General features: G+C 48.6%; 1 non-coding gene across 1 annotated transcript; it reads right to left on the reverse strand.

The window, feature by feature from the left end:
* Positions 1-15,327: 15,327 nt before the first annotated feature.
* Positions 15,328-15,401, reverse strand: TRNAK-CUU (transfer RNA lysine (anticodon CUU)). The gene has a single exon. It is a non-coding gene; the product is annotated as a tRNA-Lys (tRNA).
* Positions 15,402-17,224: the final 1,823 nt, after the last annotated feature.

Below are 17,224 nucleotides of genomic sequence, written 5' to 3' on the forward strand. Positions count from 1 at the left end.
GAAGCAGGCAGCAGACAGCCTCCATGACAGAGAAAGAAGTTCTAGGGGGTGCCATGCTGCAAGGAGTGAGGGAGGTTGGCAGGGAATGGAAGGATCTTCCCTCACAGCAGGTGCGTCTGTCTTCCCGCCGCAATTCCTTCCCAGCCCAACCCTGGCCCAGGCTAATCCCAGCCCAGCTACCAGGGTTAAATTTGGCCTGGATTCCCCAGCTGCTGGTGGAGGGGAATGGGGCTGGGGAGCATGAGCATCTACTCCCCCTTCCCCAGACACAGTTGCTTGGGAACTGACCAAAGGAGCCTGCAGCACTGCTGCCTAGAGGAAACTGAGGCATCAGCTAGTGACAGACACATCATGGCTCTCCTCATCCTCATCTTCTTTTCCATATACAACCTGGCGAGGGGAAGGGGGTAAGCTCAGGGCAGTTGCACAGTTAACCTGTGGAACTCCTTGCCAGAGGATGTTGTGAAGGCCAAGACTATAACAGCATTCAAAAAAGAACTAGATAAGATTATGGTGGACAGGTCCATCAAGGGCTATTAGCCAGGGTGGGCAGGGATGGTGCCTGTAGCCTGTTTGCCAGAAGCTGGGAATGGGCAGCAGAGGATGGATCACTTGATGATTCCCTGCTCTGTTCATTCCCTCTGGGGCACCTGGCACTGGCCACTGTCAGAAGACAGGAGGATACTGGGCTAGGTGGACTTTGCGTCTGAACCAGTCTGGCCGCTCTTATGTCTCCTGTGGAGCAGCAGTGACCCCCAGTGGGCAGTCAGAGTAATGCACAGAAGGTGTTTTCCTTGGCGCAGCAGTGACACCCAGTGGCCAATCGGGGTAACACACAGAGCATGTTTCCCTTGGAGCAGCAGTGACACCTCGTGGTCATTCAGGGTAATGCACAGAAAGTGTTTCCATTGATACAGCAATGACACCCAGCGGTCAGGTGGTGTAATGCACAGCGTGTGTCTGCCTTCTAGGAGCAGTGACACCCACGGACCAGTCACAGTAAGGCACAGAGTGTATTTCTCACCAAGCTGGGTAATGCACAGAGCATGTTTCCCATGGAGCAGCAGTGACACACAGTGACCAGCAGGAGTGGCATCAGACTCTTCTCGTTTGGTGGGGGACTGAGGTGGGTAGACAAAAAAAATTAGGGGGTTGTGCCCCCCCATCACCTGGCCCCTTCCATGCCTCTGCTCCTTCTCAGTTAAAGGCCAGGCTCATCTCCTCTCTCACTGGCCAGGGTTTACAGCAATACAACCTTTATTAAAATAAAATAGTGAACAGTTTACTTTAAATAAGCTAAATCTGTCCAAATTTTAGTATTAAATCCAAAGCTCTTAAAGATCCCATCAACAACCAAAACCTAAATGAAAATTTGAAACCAAAAACATGCTTAATTTAAAACCCAAACATTAAGAAAAACTTTGTTTTTAAAAATAAAAACTAACAAATGCCATAAACTAATAATTTCAAGGTTTTATCAAAAAGGTGTGCTACAGCAGGATGATAAAATAACATCAAATAAATAAGCCTGAACACTAAAACCTCCTATAAAGGAATTGAATCCTTGAATACTGGCCAAATCTGTATAAAATATGCAGAACTATGTCAAGACTGGTGTTGCAGGTCAGCCATTCGAATCCAGCAAATGTCAATTAAAATCTCCATTCCAACTAAAAAAACCAAAACAACCCAATAAACCGACAGAGTCACAGCCTGAAACAAACCTGCACAGAAGCAAAATTAAACCTGTGCCAACATTGGAACAAATGATGTAAATGTCTAATTCTAACTTCTTCTTTCTCGCAGGAGGAAAGTGTTTTGCACCCCAGTAACCAGGCTATCACTGCAGCTTTCCTTTCACGAAATAAGATTTTTACCAAATATAAATTACCCTCAAATTTCTCTAAGAGAAATTGAAATTGTATCTTTGCACTAATATCCCAAGTGTGCAAGTCCATCCCCTCAGAGCAGCCCCATACCCTGAGCCCAGGGGAGAATCCCAACTGGTTTGGGCATTTGTAACCCTGGGGCCTGAAGCTGATGAGAGAAAGGGAAGTGAGCCATCTTGGAGCTTTCCGATACCACCTGCTGGGAGCAGAGGGAATTGACTGAGCGACGGCCTGGCTGATTTTGACCTTGTTTTCCACCAGCAGGCTCCACTGGAGAGCTCGGGAGTGACTTGACCATGAAAGCACCCTATGTACATATTAAAAGCTGGCATTTGGGGGCCATTGGAGTGAAATGTGGGTACTTTTGGGGTTGGGTCCCGCATGCGAAAAGATGTGGACAAATTGGAGAGGGTCCAGCGGCGGGCAATACAAATGATTAGGAGGCTGGGGCATATGACTTACGAGACCCTACAGGCCATATCCTGTATGTTAAGCTAAGGCAAAGTTAGCATATCTATATTGTGACCTTTTACTAAGAAAGCAAAGTTGACCTGTATCTTGTTACTTAAATAGATAAGTACTCACGCCTGTCTAAGACCTTTACCTAGACCAATCGACAATGGAGAATGGCATAGGTTTTTTTTTCAGTATTATACCCACAGACTTAACAGGTACACCACAAGGGAACTTATGTGCATATGTACATGTCATCAACATGCACAAACATACTAGCCTGTGAAGTAAGCGTACCCTAATGTTTTGTGGGTGAGGAATGAAATTTGGACATAGGAGGAAGGATTTCCGGTGCTTGTGCCCTATAAAAGTGGTAACCCACCTCACTAGAGCACTTCACTCTATCATTCTGACTTACTTCCTCCACTCTCTCTCTATGTACTAGCAGTAGGCTGTACTTGTTCTTAAACTTTAAGTTTCAAGGGAACTAGGCTAAGCTCCATTTCCATAAGTTTTTATTCTTTGTTTATTAGGTTTTGATTTTAAGTTTAACTTAGTCAAGTAAACCCTAAGTAACAGTAGCTTTTTCTAAGCGCTGCATCTTTCACTCCAGAATTGAGAAACCTGAACTGCAAGGCTGGTTCTGTGTCTCTTACCAGCAGGTTATCAAGGAAGTGTGGTAAGAGACATTAACCAAAACTTTGTTGCATATAATGCCCTATGTATCTATTGAATAGCAGTAATGCAACTGTAACTTTGTAACTCAATTAAATTAAATAAAATGTAAGCTAATAAATTAAATTTTCATCATATTATCCAAATTAATATTATTAGTACACCCTAAATCAGGCTAGATGGGACAGAGAGTTGGAGTGCAGGGGGATGAGGGCACTGGCCCTGGGAGTGCAGGCTCTAGGGTGGGGTTAGAATGAGAGGTTCAGGGTGCAGTAGAGGGCACAGGGTTAGGGCAGAGAACTGGACTGTCAGAGCTCTGGAACAAGACCAGGAAAAACAGAATTGAGGTGAAAGAGGGAGATCAGGCTAGAGCAGAAAGTGGTGGGGGAAAAAGAAGTTTGAGCTGTAGGTGGGAAGAAAAAACTCCCCCTCCCTCTTATCAGCGCATCTAAGAACTAGGTGAGAGACATCTCTCCCCCACTGCAATAGCAACTCCAGTGGGCCTGGGCTGAGGGGAGAACTCCTCTTCTCAGCAGCTCCAGCTGGTTTGGGCTACAGATATCTTGCCTCCACAGATCTGGTGTTCTTGGGCTGGGACAGGGGAGGGGCTCCTCTCCTCTCAATTTGGGACATGGTGGGATGAGAGATGTGACAGAGCTTTGTGGTGTCTCATGCGGAGCACAGAAAATTCACACACAACACAGCTGTAAGCAAGTAAAAAATCTTCTTCTTTATTTTTACTTCTACCTCCTTATATAGTTAAATTCAGTTACATAAGGACTAGCCATGCATACTGACGTTGTACATACTAATCATATAATTGGACAAAAGCATACTATCACGCGCGCAGCATGCACAAAGCAACAATCCTGTAGGCACCATAAAAGGCCCTGTTTACTGTACTATGCAAGGTTAGATAAAGTTCAGACAGTCACATGATTATAACAAGGGTCCCAGTATTTTTCCAGACTGACTTGACAAATTGCGGCCTAAAATACACGATAGTTGCCCACAATTCCCCTCTTTTTATTAAATGCAGAGTCTACAAGGCGCTGCAAGCTGCGCTGAATACACTGAATTATGCAAGGAATAAAAAGTATCAATAACAGGATGCCCAGCAAAACAATAATAAATGTATGAGCTAAAGACACAAGCCAACTGGGCTAACCAAAACCTGCGAGCCAAGCCCACAGGGGATCATCATTTTGTTTTATGCTTAGCGCATAAGCCTTAAGCATAGCAATTTGCTGTTGAATACGATTACTATTATCGGTCAAATTAAAACAACACATTTCCTTTACAGCTTCACATCCCAAATGTTCTTGTAACAACAAAAAATCAATAGCTGCTCGATTATCCAGGACAGCATGCCGCAATTCCTGCTGTTCCTGGTTTAATAACCCAATAGCACTAGATGTGGTGTTAATGGTTTTAGCCAATAAACAGGCAAGCTCGGCCAGATTATTCCCATATCCTACTGCCAAACCCGGAAGACCCACCAATGAAGCAGCTAGAGAAACATATTCAGCCTTACTAAGCAGGGTTACATTCCCATTACATTCAGGGGTTAAAGGGGAAGCACGCCGTTTAGCTCGTGAGTGGGAGGTTCGATCAAGCAAGGTTGCGGAAGGCATTATAGGAACCAAGCGACTAAGGCAACATTGAGTAGTAGACAAATTGGCAGGAACATAATTAAACGTACGACTTCCACAGGTAAAAAACCACCCACTAGGCAAAGGGACATGAGCATAATTACTGGTTACATTTTGAGGGGTTGTACAATTCCAGCGTATTGGCCCAGTGCGCAGGCAGCCTTTTATTGGGCGATGATTGGAGCAATTTACTATGCGCGCACACGTATTATTGGGGTGATTGGCAACAAAGGGGGTATAAAGTTGCACAGCGTCTGGGGGAAGAGAAAAACGGGGGGTACCACCCCAATTGAACAGCTGGGAATATTGTATTATTGATTCATTGGACGCCGTCCGATACCACTGCAAATTACACAAGCCAGAAGATTTCGGTATAGGTAAATCCTCAGGTGCTTTACAAACAGGCACAAGGCATGTGCCCAACAAGCCATGCATATCGGGTGCAACAGTTAGACAAAATTCAGATTGATTAAGCACATTAGCCAGTCGCACCCAAATATTATAGCGCAAGCGCTGTTCTAAATCCGGCGCGGCTGCAGTGGGCATTAAAATCATACAAAACAATAGTCCAATTATCCAACACATCTTGATCTCAAATAAAAAGAAGACGAAGGTCCGGAATATCGTCGTCCTAGTTTGCGTCCTCCAGGTCACTCGGTGGTAGCTCTGGGTTACTGCGGGCAAGCCACGGTCGAACCCACTTCGCGGGCAGCCATCTAGGACCTGTAGCAGTAGAAACACAAGCATAACCCCTTCCCCATGTTAATAAATCTGCGGGACCTTGCCACTTTTGATCTGTATAATTAAACCATCGGACTTGTGGACGGGGCAATTGACAATCTTGGCCCATAGCACCAGCAAGGTGCCGCATAACTGGTGGGACATTATGGGGTCCTACCTGTAGCCAATTAAGCACATATAAAGCCTTTGAAAGGCGAGCATGGGATGTACGGGACAATGGATCAGCATCGGGGGCAACTCCCCCTTTTTGTTTTAACAAAAGAAGCTTCAGGGAGGCATGAGAACGTTCCACAATAGCTTGGCCGGTGGAGTTGCCAGGCACACCAGTAATATGAGAAATGCCCCACAGAGAAAGAAAGCGAGCTGTACGACGAGAAATATATCCAGCACCATTGTCAGTCTTGATGGACGCGGGAATGCCCATAACAGCAAAGCAAACCTGCCAATGTTTAATAACATCTCGGGAACCAGTACTGGCCAACGCTGTTGCCCATATAAATCCTGAAAAGGTATCCACTGTAACATGAACATATTTGAGGGAGCCAAACTCAGAAAAAAGGGTGACGTCAGTTTGCCAAATCTGTACGGAGGACAAACCGCGAGGATTAACACCGGAGGCAAGAGAAGGGGGCAAAACATGTTGCTGGCAACTAGGGCAAGAGGCCACAAGGGCACGGGTAGTGGACAACGGAAGTTTAAATTGTCTGGCTAAGGCACGGGCAGATTGGTGAAAAAAGTCATGTGAGAGACAAGCCTGAGCAAAAGAATCAGGAACATGGACCGAACCAACCAATTGGTCAACAATGGCGTTGCCCTGGGCCAGACCATCCACAATACCAGAATGACTGCGAATATGAGTAATAAAATAAGGACAGGAGCGGGCATCAAGTAAATGCCAAAGTTTTAAAAGGGCCTGCCACAGGACAGGATTAGGCACTTGTTTTAAAAGAGAACGTTCCAAGCGGCTCGTAACACCCACAGCATAAAGGGAGTCACTGACAATATTAAGGGGGGTGGTAGGCCACTTAGCAAAGGCACGAATAATGGCTTGAAATTCCAAAACTTGCAAAGATCCCTCAGCGACCACCATTTCATGACGCCAGGCACCGGCAGTATACCACAAAATGGCGGCGCGAGCCATTTTGCCGCTTGCATCAGTAAACACAGTAAGTCCCTGGACAGGGGAAAATTGTCGCATGACAGCCTTTTCCAAAGGAATTGTTACTGATAAAAGGCGGTAAGGGGGATAGTGGTTGGTAAGTCGACCAGTATAACATAATAAGGCAACAGCAAAAGAAACATCAGTAGCAAAAATGTGAGATAATAGCGGAGCATTAAAAGGCACATAAATAACATCAGGATCAGCTCCCGTAATTGCAACGGTACGGGAGCGAGCGGTTATAAGAAGTGATGCAATAGCCTCCAGTCGAGTGGTAACCGTTTTGGAAAATTGGGAAGAGGGAAAAATCCACTCAAGGCAAACAAGGGGATCAGGAAGATCAGGAAGCCATTGAAAAAGTAGCGCCTCCAGGGAGGTATCTCTGGAAAGTATTGCCAGGGACACAGGTGATCCCGGAAGAATACGACCGGAATACCGAAGGGTGATCTTATCGGCAATAGTACGAAGAGCAGTTTCATGGTGCGGTTGCAAGGATCGAGGTTCAGCTGGATCACGGCCTCCTTTAAGAAGTTGAAGGAGGGGAGCAAGATCCTCATTAGAAATGCCGCAAAGTCCACGGACCCACTGTAAGTCTCCGACCAGACGTTGGACATCATGCAAGTTGTGAATGGTAAGATTAAAAGTCAGTTTTTGAGGTCGCACGATGGAATCCGTAATGCGCATGCCTAAATAAAAATAAGGCGCTTGTCGCTGAACTTTGTCCGGAGCTATAGTGAGGCCAGCAGACTGCAGTACAGAAGTAATTTCCGAGATAGCTGTTTCAGGATTAAGAGTTGCTGCAGCAAAAAGGATATCATCCATATAATGATAAATAAACCAGTCGGGATGTGCACAACGGAGGGGCCGCAACCCCCAGGCCACATAAAACTGGCAGATGGTGGGTGAGTTTTTCATGCCTTGCGGAAGCACTGTCCATTGATATCGTTGAGCGGGCTCAGCCTTGTTTACGGAAGGGACTGAGAAGGCAAATTTATCCCTGTCGTCAGGATGAAGAGGAATTGTAAAGAAACAGTCCTTTAAATCAATTATAAGTAGAGGCCAGTTGCGCGGAAGCATCGTAGGGGTGGGTAAGCCTGGCTGGAGGGCCCCCATATCCTTCATAACTGCATTTATTGCTCGCAAATCATGCAGCAGACGCCATTTTCCTGACTTTTTGGGGATAGTAAAAATTGGAGTATTCCAGGGGCTCAGAGAGGGTTCGAGGTGACCCTTTTCAAGTTGTTCTTGGACCAGTTCGTGTACATGGGCGAGCTTATGAGCTGGTAACGGCCATTGAGCGACCCACACTGGAGTAGAAGTTAACCATTCTAACCGTAGGATCGGCCGCCCCTCAATGGCCGCTAAGCAAAAGGTGAGTTTTGTAAAATGACTCCCCACTGACTTAAACAGTCACACCCTAAGAGCCAAACAGGAGCAGAAAGAACATAAGGACGCACCTTTGCGGTTGTGGCAGGGTCCTCATCATCGCAAATTGTGATGTAATACGTACTGATGTGAGTGGGTTGGGTCCCACCAATGCCCCTAACCGAGGTCGCAGCATCTTGTAAGGGCCAGGAGTCAGGCCAAAACTGAATTGGGACAACAGTCACATCAGCTCCAGTATCGAAAAGGGCATCATGTCGGATCTGGGGGCCATCAGGGCCATGCAGACACACCATCCGGGAGGGTTTGCGTTGAGTTACTGTCATGGCAAAGGCTACCTGTGGAGAATCTGTAGAGCCAAAACCGTGAGGGCCACGCTCCGTCAGTTTTGTTTTTGGCATGGAACTGCGAAATGGGATTAGCTGAGCAATACGAGTGCCAGCTGCAATATTAACCGGAGGAAAGAGGGCCCGGACCATTATTCCAATGTTTCCAGTATAGTCCGCATCAATAAGGCCAGGTAGCACAAAGATTCCTTGTTTAGACATAGAGGAATGGCTGATTAGAAGAGCACTAAGTCCGTATCCCAAGGGGCCATTCACTACCGAGGGAACGACTTGCACCTTATCGTTTTCCAACGTTACATCTGCGGCTGTGGCCAAGTCCACTCCGGCACTTCCTCGGGTGGCTCCTGTGAGGTATTCCAAACAACCGGCTTGGGGTTGGGAGATACTTGTATCTTCGTGCCCCCCCGGCGGGCGCTCCGCGTCCCGTTTCCCTGAAGCGGTGTACCGTCCTTCTTGAAACGAGACCGGCACTCGGACGCACGGTGCCCAAATTTGTCACAGCGATTACAGGTTCCCGCAAAAGCCTTTGTCGTGTTTTCGGTCCCCACCCGCGCATTCTTATTTGGGCAATCCTTTTTCATATGCCCCGGCTTTCCGCATGCAAAACAAACTCCGGACGGGCGGGAAGGCTTACCGGGTCTTACCAAAGGTTTAAGGGCTACCGCCAACGCAGATGCGTGAGCCTTTGCATGTATCTCTGCTTTATCTGTTTCTTCATATATTGACGCTCTGCTGCAGGCCTCCACCATCTCAGTTAAGGAAGCAGTTTTCGGCAGGGTGGCTAGGATACGACGACAAACGGCGTTGGCATTCTGCGTGGCAAGATCGAGCCCAACGGCTGTTTTCGCCTCGGCTGTTAAATTGGGGGAGCGATCTATTGCTTCTCGAAGTCGGTCAAGGAATGTTGAATAAGGCTCTGAAGGGCCTTGGACAATTTTTGCATACGGTGGAATTGGTTTACCAATTTGAGGCACATCTTTAAAGGCGGCCAAAGCCAATCTCTGCGACTGCTGTAATATTCGAGGATCAAGGCGGGCTTGTCGTTGTGGATCTGCATAAGCACCAGTTCCCATAAGCATATCCTGAGTAGCAAAACGTAATGGATTATTTATATCCAAGTCAATATTTCGTAGTATAGCCAGCTCCACACGCTTTAACCAATTATCCTTCCACAATAACCGTTGAGTGGGTGTTAAAAGCATATCGGCAAACTTTGACGAATCATAAGGGCACATAGCTTGTCCAACAAATACCTGCTCCACGAGGGACTGCACATATGGATTATTCATGCCATAAGACATTATAGCCTTCTGTGCCTCACGAATGAGTTTCCAATCCAATGGTGCCCATTGTCGCCGGGTAGGGTTATTTGGGTCCGGCATAATAACCGGAAAGGCACTGGGTAAAAATTCTCCTTCTATGCGTGCTTCTTTTATAAGTCTATGCCATCGTCGGACCGGATCAGGCGAGCCCGCTCCAGCGGCTGCAGAGGAATACGCCGGCCGAGCGGTTGGCGGGACTGCAGGCGCAGCCGCTGGACGCGGCGGAACCGCGGGTGGCTGAGTAAGAAAAGGATTGGCGTGGTTCGAAGGTTCGCCCACCAAAGGTCGACCTGGTAATCGCCCACATTCTCCACGGCACCCCAAACGACCGCAACGAGGACAAGGAGCATCCGGCAATTGAGTTCCATGGATGCCACACGCCCAACGTCCACAGGTGAGACAGGAAGCGGCGTTACCGCCCGTATGCGAGGCGGGATCCGGTGGCTTAGTTTTATGGACCTTATAGTTCTCATAGTCCTGCAAAGTCTTTAAAAGATGAGATTGAGGAGGGACAGGCTCTCCCGCCATACGGGACAAGTGATTCAACATCTCCTGCAACTGATATCCTTGCCGCCTCATCTCCTCTCGAAATTCCGCGGATTCAGAAAAAGGGGGGTGATCAATATCCATTTTGCCAAAAGAGCTCTCCGAATCTGGAGGAAGAGGAACCGTGTGAGGATCAATGTCAGTCCCATCAGGGTCAAAACCAGGTGCGGTAGGGATAACTGTGTCCTCTCCTGACGCGAAAAATTCTTTAGCTCCGACCGGGAACACGACGGGTGGCTCGGGCAGCACCACAAGCGATTCATCCTTAGCCCCAGCCGGGGACACAACGGGCGGCTCAGGCGGCACCACAGGCGGCTCGTTCGTCTTCTTCGATCGGAAAATCTCTTCCACGGCGGCCTGAACTCCTGCTTCGGCATCGAGTGTCTCCACTATTTTCTTTGCCTTACACCATATTTGACTAAGGGAGACAGCCTCCTTATTGCCGTGGGCGACCGACTCCCACAGATCTGATCCAAGTCGCTCCCAAACAGTCTTGTCGAAGACAGTGTTCGGGGTAATAAAAAATCCTCGTCGCTGCCCCCATTTAAGCAGACGGGACAGTGGTTCAGGGGAAATCTTTTCTCCCTGCCTTTCTGCTGTACGCAACAGAAATTCGTGCACTGTCTTCTCCTCTACGGACAATGCAGAACCCATATTTTCTTTGTAATATGCGGCCGCTCACCTGTGAGCTCACGAACGTCACTCTCGGACGACCAGGAGCCGATATCCCCTCGGTACCTCCTGCCGCGGCCACCACCTCCGCTTTTCTTCTCTCGAGCACTCCGACCAGGTCCTGCCGGATCGGATCACGTCGGGGTCACCAATTGTGGTGTCTCATGCGGAGCACAGAAAATTCACACACAACACAGCTGTAAGCAAGTAAAAAATCTTCTTCTTTATTTTTACTTCTACCTCCTTATATAGTTAAATTCAGTTACATAAGGACTAGCCATGCATACTGACGTTGTACATACTAATCATATAATTGGACAAAAGCATACTATCACGCGCGCAGCATGCACAAAGCAACAATCCTGTAGGCACCATAAAAGGCCCTGTTTACTGTACTATGCAAGGTTAGATAAAGTTCAGACAGTCACATGATTATAACAAGGGTCCCAGTATTTTTCCAGACTGACTTGACAAATTGCGGCCTAAAATACACGATAGTTGCCCACAAGAGCTTTACGGGAAATCATTATTTGCCTGATTCTTGTGCCAGTCCTAGTCTCTGCTGACCCAAACAAACCATTTATCCTGCATGCTGATGCCAGTTTGGAGGGTTTGGGAGCAGTCCCGTACCAGGAAGTGGAAGGCAAATGTAAATCTGTAGCCTTTGCCAGCTGAGGACTGTCTGATAGCTAAACTTGCTATCCCATCCACCAGCTGCAGTTCTTGGGCTTGAAATGGGCCATCACTGAGAACTTTGGAGACTACTTGTGTGGTGCTCAGTTTCAGGTATGGACAGAGAACAATCCACTAACTTATGTGTTAACAAGGGCTAAGCTGGATGCTGCAGGGCAGAAATGGGTGGCTACTTTTGCTAGCTGTGACTTCAGCATTCAATACCAATGATTTGGTATAATAGGGAGTGTGATTTACCAGGACCATCAATTCTTGGCTGTGGGGAGAATGTAAGCAGGGTCAGAATGAACTCTACCCTGACATCTGTTGGTGATGTGTTGTAAAAGTCTTTTGTTGCTGATGTGCATGGTCACACCCACCCCGCATTGCATGATGGGGGTGCTTGTCCAAATGGTCATTTCGGCTGCTGTGAGATCCCCAATCTCTTTCTTATTAGGGCAGGAGTAATAAAGTGTAGTTATCCTGGTGATATGAATCAAGGACAGTAGAATGGTCCTTAGCAGTTCATGCTTTTGGGAGTCACCTGAACCTACATATATCTCATTAGGCAAGGGACATGGGTTCCAAAGCATAGTGAATTAAGAAAGATTGAAAATTAATATTTAAATTTAGTGCTATGGTTCTTTTTTGAAGTTTCTAGCTGTGGATTGTATAGCTTTTTTTCTTTTCTAGTTTAAAAATGAAGCTCTTTGTAATTGTATTACAAATTCAGCTCTATGCTACAGACCTAAGATCACTAATAGTTAAGTGTGAATTTTAGATGTATTTAGAGTGGGGGGTTCTGATCTCACTTACACACTGAAAGTTGTAAGCAACTTCACAGTTAGATAAAATGCTCTTTTCCACTCTGACTGCAAGGAATTTTTGCAGGTTGGACTCAGGGACTGCAGCTGGGGGGCAGGACTGTTGTGGTACATGCCCCATCTCTGCAACCAACATTTGCTACCTCACTCCATAATGCCACACACAGAGCAACCTTTTACCTCTCAGAACCAGAATATATCACAGAAGAGATCTAATGGCATAAGCTTAAGGTGAGGGACTGCAACACTAACAGCAATTTTAAGAGATTCAAAAATGTCTCTGTCTTTACATACCAGGAACAGCAAGAAGGAAATCAACTAGAACAAACACAGACAGCTAAACACCCATTCTTACCTCCCACATGCTTTTGGCATTTGGAACTCATACCCCTTAATGGTGAGTACTTTTCAGGCGAGGGTGAAGCTGAAGGCTTAACTGAAAACAGTTTAAGAAGTGCTCCCATCTCTGGCACTCAGCTATCCAGCTCCCAATGGGGTTCAAACCCCAAATAGATCCCTTTTACCCTGTAGAAGCTGTAAAATCCTGTGACCAGGGCAGCTGCCTAGCAGACTGCGCATCTGCCTGCCAGCGCGAGAACGCATAAGGTGCTAATCCAGATAGTGGTGGCTGGGTGGCAATAGCCATGAAGAGCCAGCAGAGTGGTGCAGCAAAAGTGTGCTGGGCCCATAACCCAGAGATTAATGGATCAAACCCATCCTCTGCTACATGTGTGCTTGCCCCTTTTGCCTCAGGGCCTTCCAGCAAGGCAGTGACCAGCAGAGCACCAAGAGCCTAGGCCATGAGGCTACCTGGACTGAAGGCAAGAGGCAGGCCTGGGTATGGCGAGGGCCTCCTGTCCTGGAATGAGGCTGCAGTGCTTCCTGGTCCCCTTTTCCCACCCACACTGGCAGGCAGCGTGTGCTGCAGGAGAACAGGAAGGAGGTTCTCGGGACACCAGGCAGTGCTGTGTGTGTGGCTGTCAGGGGAAAGAGCCTAGGCTCCTGACTCAACCTGCCATTGACTCGCATGGCTCTGCACACCGTCAGCCAGGGCAGGCCAGGCTGCGGACGTGACTCAGGCGTGAGCAGCATGGCCGCGCTTTCCTGACAAGGTGTGAGGCAGGCCAAGAGCTTTGCACAGCCTACAGGGAAGTGGGAGGGAGGTGTCTTTGAGTCTTTGAGTCTCGTCTGCTTCTCCCTTGCCACTTGGGCGGAGGCGGGGAGAGAGCGAAATGTTCCAGGCTGAAAGTTTTTGTGCTCGGCCTTGAGGATTAAGCCTGAGCCTCTGGAACAACTGCTGGGAGATGGGTTTCTGAATGGCATCCAGCCCGGTCTTCGGGCCACTAGCTGAAAGCACTGAGGCCAAGAGGCAGCAAAATGGGACCTTTGAGGCTCCCAGCAGGCAGGGCCGGCTTTAGGAAGTGCGGGGCTCAATTCGAACATATTCGGCGGGGCCCCGGCAGGGACGACTAAAAAAAAAACCATGTAAAAAAAAGCCTTTCATTTCTTAGCAGCCGGTTCCCTGTAAAAAGTTCTGATTTAAGGGGTGTGCCACAGTATGTATTTTTTGTACCAATAGGGTTACCATACATCCGTATTTTTAAAAATTCCTCCCAGATGGTCTATTTAAGAACCAAAAAGCTGGACATGTCCAGGAAAATACGGATGTATGTTAACCCTACCTAAAGTTCTTTTTTAAAAAGATGGGCCTGAACTAGAAATGAGCTCCGTTTCACATGTTTGGGTCCCCGCCATTCCCTGGGGGTGTGCTAGGGTGACCAGATGTCCTGATTTTATAGGAACAGTCCCAATTTGGGGGTCTTTTTCTTATATAGGATCCTATTACTCCCCACCCTGTTCCAATTTTTCACACTTGCTGTCTGGTCACCCTAGGGTGTGCACATGTGTGGGTCACAGCTGTTCACTGGCCCTCTCATTGCAGCATGTGTGCAGGATTACTGCCCTGGGAACTGCAGGGCACCAGTGGACATGGGGCTGGCTGGAGGCAGGGCAGGGGCTGACTGGAGGTAGGGTCTGGCTGCAAGCAGGGCAAGGCGTGCGGGGCTGGCTGCAGACAGGACAGGGGGTGCAGGACTGGCTGCAAATGGGCTGGCTGCAGGCAGGGCAGGGTGTGTGGGACTGGCTGCTGACAGGGACTGGCAGCAGGCAGCGGGATGTGTGTTGGAGTAGGCTGGTTGGCTTCAGGCAGGGCCTCAGGGGAGTGCGCAGGGGTTGGCAGGCCTGGAGACAGAGGAGTGTGGGACTGGCTGGCTTCAGGCAGGGGGGTGCGGCAGGGGTTGACTGGAGACAGGGCACGGGGTGCAGGGCTGGTGCAGCCAGGACAGGGGGTGCGGGACTGGTGCAGGCAGGGCAGGGGGTGCAGCAGGGACTGGCTGCGGGCAGGGGGTACAGCCTACCCTGTACGGTAAGTGCCCCCTCCTCCTCCTCCACCAAGGTAGCAGCAGCAGCCCAGGGCTCGGGGGCTATTTAAAGGGCCCAGGGCTCCCCTGCTTCCACCGCCCCAGCCCTTTGAATAACTGCGGGAACCCTGAAGAAGTGGCAGGGCTCCAGGGGCTATTTAAAGGACCAGGATGGCAGAGGCAGCTGGAGAACCCTGCTACCCCAAGGCTCTGGGGGTTATTTAAAGGGCCTGGGGCTCCTCTGCTTCCACCGCCCCAGCCCTTTAAATAGCTGCAGGAGCCCTGAAGAAGCAGCAGGACTCCAGGGGCTATTTAAAGGGCTGGGGCGGTAGAAGCAAGGGGAGACCCAGACTTTTTAAATAGCCCCCAAGGCTCCAGCAGTGGGGCTCTGGTGGCAATTTAAACAGCCTGAGGCTCCAGTCCCTTTAAATTGCCCCCTGGGGAAGCTGGGCCACCCTGGTACAGTGCACCAGCAGGGCTTGGGTGCAGGGCCCAATTCAGGGGAATTGGTTGAAATGACCTAAAGCCGGCCCTGCCTGCACGAAAGCAAGGAAGTAGCACAGGCTTATCACTGTCCCTGGGTGGGCTTGAACCACCATCCTTTCAGTTAAGAGCCAAACATGCTGACCCATTGCACCACAGAGACACAGACAGGCCAGGCTGTATGGAGCACAACAGTCAGGAATCAGCTCAGGGTCCGGTCTAGCACATGCATGCAGTGGTTGGACAAGTAACAGCAAGGAACTGGACTGGTGCGGAGTGAAAGATCTGTGGGAAGGAACCGAAAATATTACTGGGGCTGCAGTATAGCACTTGCATACACTTTCTTTGGCCAGTTTTGCTGGAAGAGTTAGCAGGGCAAGCTTGTTAGTCACAGGTCAGGGGGTGAGTTTATGCAAATTCTGGACTCTGGGACCACAGCTGAGGTAGCACATGCACCCTCTCTGCAACCAAACTTTGTTACTTCACTCCATAATAGCACACACAGAGCAATCTTTTACCTTTCAGCACCAAAATATACTGTAGAAGAAATTGAATAGCATAAGTTTAAGATGAGTAACTTCAGTACTAACAACAATTCTAAGATATTCAAAAATACCTCTGTCTTTAGACACCAAACAAAACATCAATCAAACCACGCACGTACAAACAGCACCCAAACAAATCATTCCTACTTCCCACACACTTTGGGGGGGAAGGGTTTGGAACCTATACCCCTTAATGATGAGTCCTTTCCAGGCAAAGGGCAAGCTCTCAGGCCTCAAATGCCAGATACAGTTACTCTCTCCTTGATCCAAAATAAACAGGAAAATACACTTGATTACTCCTGCCCCAATAACAAAGAGACGGGGGATCCCACAGCAGCTGAAATGACCATTTGGACAAGCACTCCCCTCATGCAATCTGGGGTGGGTGTAACCATGCAAATGACATCAGCCCCAAAAGGCCTTTACAACAGATCACCAACAGATGGCAGGGTAGAGTTCATATAGACCCTACTTAAACTAGATTGTGGCAAAGATTAAAAAACACTGAATGTTAAAACTCACCAAACGCGGGTGAATCCATTCTCATTGTCGTACCCGCTTCTTAAACTCCACACCTGAACGTAGCCCTCACATGGACAACATACCCTCCTAACTCAGTGTCTGTACGTTAACCTTTTACCCCCAATCGGGGCTATTGCAGATTCTGTATTCCTTACGCCACCCAAACTTAAACCGAACTTCGCACCTCCTGGGTAATCTGTACATTGTTCCCTGATCACCAGAAACTTCTACGCCTAAATGCTGTACCGTACACCTTTTTCTTCTTTGAAAGTCATCTTACTAAAATGTTGACATTTGTTCGAGATCCCGGCTCCTGTTCCTTTGCAAGGCGTGTACCTTTGCTCTGGGTTTTAGTCTGCTAATACAGCGGGGGCAGGGTGGGGGCCGATTGAGCCAGAGGCGCTTGCCTGCTGCAGACACGGATCCAAGGCTGAAGCTCGTCCCCCACAAGCTGAAGTCTTAACTGAAAACAGTTTAAGAAGTGCTCCCGTCTCCGCCACTCAGCTCCCCAGCTCCCAATGGGGTCCAAACCCCAAATAGATCCTTTTTACCCTGTAGAAGCTGTAAAATCCTGTGACCAGGGCAGCTGCTTAGTAGCCGGCGCATCTGCCTGCCAGCGTGAGAGCTCGTAAGGCACTAATCCAGATAGAGGTGGCTGGGTGGCAGGGGGAGTAAAGAGCCAGCAGAGTGGTGCAGCGGACGCGTGCTGGGCCATAACCCAGAGGTCAATGGATCAAAACCGTTCTTTGATACACGAGCATTTGTCTCTTTTCCCTCTGGGCCTTCAAGCGATCAAAACCCTCAGCTTGCCGACCCATCTCTGTCTGCCATGCGCCTGGGCAGCAGCAGGACAGTCTCAGGAGAGCAGCTCCCATCCATTATCTCTTGTAGTGGAAAGAAAGTAGAATTGTGGTTGGAC

The sequence above is a fragment of the Gopherus flavomarginatus genome, chromosome 11 (genome assembly GCF_025201925.1).
Source record: "Gopherus flavomarginatus isolate rGopFla2 chromosome 11, rGopFla2.mat.asm, whole genome shotgun sequence".
Classification (NCBI taxonomy): Eukaryota; Metazoa; Chordata; order Testudines; family Testudinidae; genus Gopherus; species Gopherus flavomarginatus.